The sequence below is a fragment of the Charadrius vociferus genome, unplaced genomic scaffold (genome assembly GCF_000708025.1).
Source record: "Charadrius vociferus isolate BGI_N301 unplaced genomic scaffold, ASM70802v2 scaffold323, whole genome shotgun sequence".
NCBI classification, from domain to species: domain Eukaryota; kingdom Metazoa; phylum Chordata; class Aves; order Charadriiformes; family Charadriidae; genus Charadrius; species Charadrius vociferus.
In genome coordinates, this window is record NW_009647692.1 from 1,175,632 (window position 1) to 1,183,652 (window position 8,021).

An 8,021-nucleotide genomic window follows, 5' to 3' on the forward strand; every position below is an offset into this window, starting at 1 on the left:
TAAAGTTTTCATTAATCAAAAACAGCATGTTTGCACCCTTCTAAATAACTTTCCTACCTTGTGCTGCCAACTGGGTATCCATCCTGTAACAAGATTTGTGGTCGCTTGTATTGTGCCCAATTGGAATTTTTTGAAAAATCTGAAGATTCCAAAAATATTAGAAGGTGATCTAAGCCCAGCCAGAAAGTTGTTATAGTGTCATAAAGTAGTTGGGAGACCCATGATTGCTAAACTGGAACTAAGCACTGGAACACTTCAAAATACAGTATGTACAAGAAATGAAGGAATGAAAAGGCAGTATTGTTTTATAGCTGATGGCACCAAGATATAACTCAATTCATATTCCGGCATGAGTCTCAGAGGTAAATACTTACTGATTTAGCCACTGAGAGCAAAATTTGTGTTGACAGCAGTTGAACTGAGCAGTTCACAGTTGGGAAGACAAAGTTCTTTTGAGACTGTGCCTTTCAGAATTTTCTTTAAGACAGGAGAAGTCGTTGTCAGGAGAAGAGAGTAAGCAGAGAAGTTTGAAATGCACCTAAACCAGGAGATTCCTATCCTCCTGTTGCTGCCTGAACTTGACATTTACTGAGCATGCTCCGAAGAATATTACTCTAATTAGTCTGAGCATGCTTATAAATTATTCAGAGCAGGGAAATCTGGCCTCAGTTTGGGCAGCATCTTTCCTCACTGGTGTTAGATTGCAAAAGTCTCAATGTTTTGATTGCTGTGTTTGATGTATTGCATGTCTCTGCTTCATGATACCAAAGAAGAGTGTAAGGTAAAACATTTGCCCTGTGGCTTTAGTTAATTTATATAAGCGGTCTTCATCATGACAAGAATTTAATGTCTTTTTATGGCCAAACCCCAGAGCTTTTGTGCTCTTTTTTTTTTTTAATAATCCTGTTGATTTACGTCTATATGCAGTTTTCCTTTACCATACAGATCTTTTTTTACTCAGACCCTAAGAAAAACACATTATAGGTCTGACTTGTAGTTGCCCCAAAGTTGCTTTACACCATATCAGCAGTAAAGGGCTCACAGAGTGAGTGCAAATACAAAATATAATCTACGCTTGATCTGTAAGGAACCTCTTCTTCTCAGAGCCTGGAAGCAGGGACTGCCTGTGTGCCGGGCGCGCTGGGCTGCCGCGGGCGCGCGGGTCTCTGTTCAGCACCTTCCTGTGCTTTTGGGGTTTGAGCCCAGAAGGACACCTAGATTATACAGTTTGACTCTGTGCAGCGTGGTGTTAAACTTGACCCGGGAAACTGTGCGTTAACTCAGACAACTTGTGTCACACCAGCGCATCTGTGCCTTCCAAGCCGCAGGCTGCGCGCTGCTGGCCGGGACAGTGCCGCCGTCTGAAGCTCTTTCCTTCTTGTCTCTTACAATGGACTTTCAGTAGCAGGTTGAGCGCTGGATGAATTGCTATGAGAGTGGCAGCCTGTGTATTTTTTTTGTTGTTTTTTTTTTTTTTTAAGTGGATATACAAAATAAAATGAAGCTCTGTTCCACTTTCAGAAGTTGCTTTTTTCCTTTTATTCATGGTTTCCTTGTTTATACATTTAGGGATCACTCTATCAAAATCTTTTTTTGCACAGCAGCTCCCTGCGAGCTGATGTTCAGTTTGATTGTCTAGTTCTTTTTTCAGAACGATTCCTTCTAGGGTAGGTAGGGTAGGTTATACCTACACCTATTTTGTGGGTATAACCTGCACTCCAAGTTGTTTGTATAGTGTTCGGGTGTGTTAAAGCACAATTTTGGACCTGCCTTATCCAGAAATCTACCCCGTTCCCTCTGATTGCCCTGTTGTCACTATGTGCAGCTCTAGCAACCTGTCCTCCTCAAGTTTTGCCAATTATAATTTAATATTTGCAGGGAGGCAACTGCTGATAGTGTTGAATTGCATTAGGCCTGACACCGCTGCTGTGGAACTGCATGAAGGATGTCCAACCCATGGTGAGTCCTTGTCGACAAACAGATCTTTGAGATCTGTCGCTTAGGCAGTTCTTAATCCCCTGTATGCTCTACTAATAGTAAAGTAATAGTAAATTACTTTACTATTACTATTTACTATTTTATAAAGTACAGCGGACTTTACACTGCGGGGCTGTGCCCCAAAACGTGCTGCTGTTGCGCTGTCATTTCACTGCTTCTCTGCCTCGTGCATCAAGCAAAGCACAAAGCAGAGAAGAAGAGAAATGGAAGTGAACAGAACAAGACCGGCTATCGTCATTCGTGCAGATATACAGATCATATTTAGAAAGGACAGAATCCACAACAATGACAGGCCGCAGCTCGTCAGAAGGGATCACATCAAAACAGCAGATCTTAATAAAAGCCCAGCATGCCGGAGAGATGTGTTTATTAGAAAGTGACTTCAGCATTGTACGTGCTCAGCCGTACGCAGAAGGGGTATGTCTGCAGGGCAGGCCATTGCCCAGGGCTGCAAAATATTCCGTGGCTCCCTGAGTGGATGTGACTGGGTAGGGAGGGACATTTGCTGGTTGGCCGCGGGCAGCGGGACCCAGCGAGCTGGCCTCGAACACAGCGCTCGAGTCCCTCTCCTGTGACCTACTAGGGAATAAAACACATCGCAGTGTAATAACCGGAGAAGGCAGATCGTTCCCAGACGCTGGTAAGGTCTGCCGCTCCGCTGCTATGAGTTGTGAGCGTATTTAAGAAGTTAGAGCCCAGAGTCGTCGGCCTTTCCTGTATTTACCAGCTGGCACCCTGGGAAACCGGGGGGGAGGACTGATGTAGCCGAATACTAAGGTAAAAGAGTAAGGAATCCTTCCGAGTACCAGCAGTCCGCTTGGGTGTCTTTCTGGACTGATGTCAAAACATGAACCAAGATGTTTTGTGATTAAAGAGGTTTCAAGAGGCTTCCAATTTCATTCTTAATTTGGCAGTTTGATTATTACTTTCCTGTGCAGAAAATGTTGCCATCTCATTTTGCACAAATACCGCTTTTGGAATCGGTACTCAGACTAATAAAAGCAGGTCCAGTGAAGGTATGAGTCAGGTTACAGAACCTGGCTATGAATTTTTAATACTAAGTTCACTAGTGATTTTTTTTCTTGTGGAGTCTGTTATTAGACACTTCAAGGAGGACAAATAATTTTGGCGCCTGAGATAAAATAACTGTGTAAGATATTCCAAGTTCAACACCAAATTGCCAAGATACCTAAAATCTAACATAGGTTTGAAAAAATAGTCCATTTCCCTGCTTTTATGAGTACTAATACTGCTGGGAGTGTTCTGAAGCATCTTCCTAATTAAAGCTAAACTAATGCTACTCAATAGATTCTTTGCATTTTTTTTCTTTGATTATTCTTTTTCTTACAGGGTTTGTTTGCTTAATCCTGATTTGCAAAACTCACTTTGTACTTCCCAGTGATTTTTATGACTGAGTGCAAACACTGCCTGGTAACACCTAGGGGGACAGTCTGGGTTTTGGTTTGGGGGGTTTTTTTGAGGAATTTATTCTTGAACGTGCGGTGTGGTCAACTCACACCACAGGCAATCGGGAGCAGGAGCCTGGAGCCAGCTGCAAACGCTGGTACCAGCCTTTGGATCCCACAGGTACCTTCGGTGGCGCACAGCGAACAGTAAAAAATAGTATCGAACGGTTCTATCTCTCCATTTCTAGTTTCTTTTCCCTCCGGCTTCTGTTTCACGTGGATGCCAATGGTCAATGGCAGTGCCTTCCCCAGCAGAGAACCTGCTTGTAAAGGTGAGTTTATCATGGAAGGTGGTTCGGTGGTCGGGATGCCGCGGCCATCGGGGACAGCCCGGCTCCGTTCTGCCAAATGCTGCTTCGGGTGGTGTTCAACGCCTGAGGATCCTCGCTGCCCCGTGGAAGTGAGTGTGCGTCTCGCCCGACTGCGGCGAGCTGGCGAGGCGGTGCTCCGGGCTAGCGCTGCGTCAGCTGAGTGGGCAAATTACGCGAGTGAAGTCCAGGCCTGTCTTGGCTCCTCGGTGTTTAAAATGGACGTAATACCACTGTGCTACTTTACTAGGGTACTGTAAAATCAGTGCTTTAAAGATCGTGAAGTTTGACTAGGATAGGGAATCATAAATTCTGGAGTTAGACTTCTAGAAGTGTAATAATTTGAGTAATAAGAAAACACATCTCCATCCTGTGTACTGGGGGAAGGGAGAGCCCACCTGTGAACAGCAACAGCTCAGGTAACTCTTCCAGTCCGCTAATTGACACTCCCAGTCTCTGAAGCCCAGCTTTGGTGGCCGTTTAACTAGTCCAGAGGGATTGAGACCCTAACTGTTGAACCATAGGGATTTGCTTGAAAAACAGTCACAATAGCAGACGCCCCCTCCGAGCGCGGTGGCACAGTGCGCATCAGTGGCATCGTGGCTTCGGCCATACACTGCGTCAATTGACGAGCTCGCTAAAGCAGAGTGCAGGATTAATTGGCTTTGGTCAGCCTTTGCTTCGCTATCTGAATATCATTATCAGGAATGTAAATGATTATGCAATGCAGAGAAATGCCACAATAGTCTCAGTGTCTCCGTTTTATACTTGTCTCTTTTTAAACAGGGCTTTATCTAAATGCAAATGTGATTTCAGCCTTCTGATTAGGACATTATACAGTCATCCATTCCAGAAAAGCACAATTAGCGGATTATTTTATTTCTGACTCAACAGTTCTTGGTTGAGATAGTTTGTTTGTTGTGCTATGCGTGATATTTAAGTTATCGAAGATTTACATTATTTGTCGGGATTATAGCCAAATTTTGTGAGGTCGAGGTTTTCTTCTTGGCAGATAAAAATGGTAACATTTGTGGGATTTGAGGGGGGATGTTTTTTGAACAAAAGGCACTAGTGCAGATTCTTACTATGCTTCATTGTCCTTTTTGTGCCAAGTAAGGGGCAAATTACAGTAGTAACTGTGCAAATTCTCCAGTGCAGAGTTCAACCTTACCGGTTTTCAGGATCTATTCAGCGTTGCGCCCCAGTGTCTTAGAACTTAACAGTGGTCAGGTCTTAAGATTATTTCTCATTAAACAACCATTTTACTAAAATAACCACGTGCTGTGGTAGATTTCCAGTAGAAACGTCACTGGAAATGATACTGCAAACACTGAAGTTACATGCTCAGAAAAACACAGATCTTTGGTGATAAACTTCCCTGTGAAGCTTATCCATGTCACAGAACTTGAAACGGTTTTGCAGCTGTGAATCTGTCAGAACTCCGGATATTTTTTTTGTTTTTTCAGCATGGGAGCCTTGGACAGTGTATGTTTGATAACGAGACCGGATCAAAACTTCAGTCTTCAAATCTATCAGATAGTCCAGTATTTGTGGGAAGGTGGAGGAATTTTTTTTTTTTTCCCAAATTCATCAGTGTAAATGTATTTGTCACATGATTTGGATTCAGCAGCTCATCATTTTCCTATGAAAAATTACTGTGGTGGAAAATTCCTAATTAGCTATAGTGAAACAACTTTTTCAATTCCATTGATCAGTTTAATCCTTCCATATTCATATGTTTATGTGACTGGTTTCTTGCTCTCTTCCCCATAGCTTATTTTCTCTATGCTGAAACAAGCTGTCCTGTACATTCCCAACACATGAGGGATCGTTGCTTTTGTGTCGGGAAATCTATTGCATCACTTAGGTTTAATTAGAGCACAATGACATACGATGAGTTTACACATCAAAGCCTAGAAACAACTCAACAAAATGGCTCTAGTCCCAAGGTATATTTTGGGATCTGTATTGAATTGGGATGTTTCACTGTATTTAGTGGGAATATGTGAAATACAGGGTCAGTGTCAGTGGAACTCTACCATTCTTACCAGCTAAGATTCTAGCCCAAAAAACCTGTGTGTAAAGTTTAATTGAGGTTCAGATCAACTTGAATCCGACTGCACATTCTAGATTTCTGTACTGGATGATAAAAACCATATTCATAGAATGGTTTAGGTTGGAAGGGACCTTAAAGATCATCTGGTTCCAGTCCCCTGCCCTGGGCAGGGACACCTCGCATAGGTTCTGTGTGAGTAACAAGTTGACTCCTGTGCCCAGTTCTAATTTGCAGCAAGTTCAGAGAGTTGAGTATAGACCCAGGACATATTTTAATGTGCCACGTAGTGGAGCGAGGGGTTAGCTTACACCTGGGTGCACAGATGGTCTTTATATTCTGCTCACCTGTAGCACTACTTATGTGTCGGTAAGTCAGGCGGTGACTCAGTGCCCTACCGCTTACTTAAATGAACCTCTTCACATACATGCTAAAGACATGAGATGGGCTTATTGTTTCAAGAAGTAGGATTTATTACTGTAGCAATTTTTTCCTTCCATAAATGCTTTTCATTAAATAAGGGAATTTTGATGTTTCACAGACACTTTTTTTTTTTTTTTTAAGGAAAGCTGGATTTGAGATATAGTATCCAGATCCCCACTTTGTGTACGCTCAGGGTAATGGAATGGGTCCATTTTGTCTTATTGTTACTAACCTACATTTGTGCATGTTACATGAAAGATAAAAAGACCTTCTCTTCTGTAGGGAGAATGCAAAAATGATAATGGCAAAAGCAATTTAAGCTGGGGTTTTTATAGAGTTCATCCCTTATTTTCAAATATTCACTTTTCCTGTGGTTATTGGACTGCTTTAGTATTTTCAGACATTGTACTCGGAGGGAACTAGACTATTTTAAGAACAAAAGTGCCATATATTTGGTGTAGCATTTAGTGTAAGCGTATAGTAATGATGCATGCCCGGCCTTCGCATGAGTCCAGTGCGGCAGCATGTCTCAAGCGTTCACCTTCAAGACACAGTCGATTCCCTGAGGACCCGTTCTGTCACGCGGGGAAAGCCTTCCTCCGCTGCTGACTGTGCTGGCATTGCTCCCGTGTCCAGGCACCTGTGGGGCACAGCGAAGAAGTCAGATGGCTTCGCATAGTCTGTGTGTAAATTGCCCAACTCAATGTGTAGCCGTTTGGGTTCTAGGCTAAAATCTAGCTGTACTAAAGCTTGAATTTCAGAGTTGGAGAATATATTCAACTGGCAGTGAAGGAAGGAAAAAAGGTAAACATTGGTTGGAGCCAAAGGTATCCCATGTGAGGCTGGTCTGGTCAGTTAATTTCTGTGCCTCGTTTCCTATTGATGAGAGCAGTGTCCGGTCTCAGAGTGGTGTTCTCGTGTCCATATCCCACACCGGGAGACACTTGGGGTGCAGTAATGGGGGATTCAGAGGTACGCAAAGCTAGACAGATATCTGTGGGTGCAACACCTCTAAACAGTAATTCTCACCTTCAGTAATTTTTTATAACAGACCCTAGAAGGAGCTTTATTCTTTAGAAGAGTGCCGTGATTAATCAGGCTTTAAATGACTGACAGATAAAGCACCTTGACAGTCAGTGGGCCATTAACATGGTGGGGCTTTTTATTTCTGGCATGCATTGAAGCTGTTTTCTGGTTTTTGTTTTCCTTCTTTTTATAACTGTACATGTTAAGGCAGTTCTCGTTCAAATGTATTGGTAAAACTGTATTGGAAATACAGTGTCAGATACACAAAGGACATCCAAACTTTATTGAAAAGGTCTTGCTTCCCTTATGTAATTTAATATGGTAAAAAATTCAAGGCTATCAAACAAAGGCAGCATGTATGTTACTGTATTCTTTAACTTCTTGTTATGAAAGAAAAGTAAATCTAGGTATTGATCAAAAAATAAATCCCTTGCATCCTAATTCCTCTGAAAAAAGACAAACATTGGCATCTCCTTCTATAAATTGAATATTGTTGTGAGAGAATCCCTTGAAATATCAGTATGTGTCAGGAATATTACTCATTCTACATGTATCATTCTCAGTTTTGTCACCTGCAGTACTAAATGCCAGGAGAAAGCTGAAGGAGAGGATTTAGCATGATTTGTGTAGTAAATGTTACTTACAACATATGGTGTAAATTGGCAATCTCAAAATACTTTAATTAAAAAGGTAATAGCAGTTGCACACTGAAAGTTCAATTTAAATAGTAGGGGAGAAGGGGCCCGG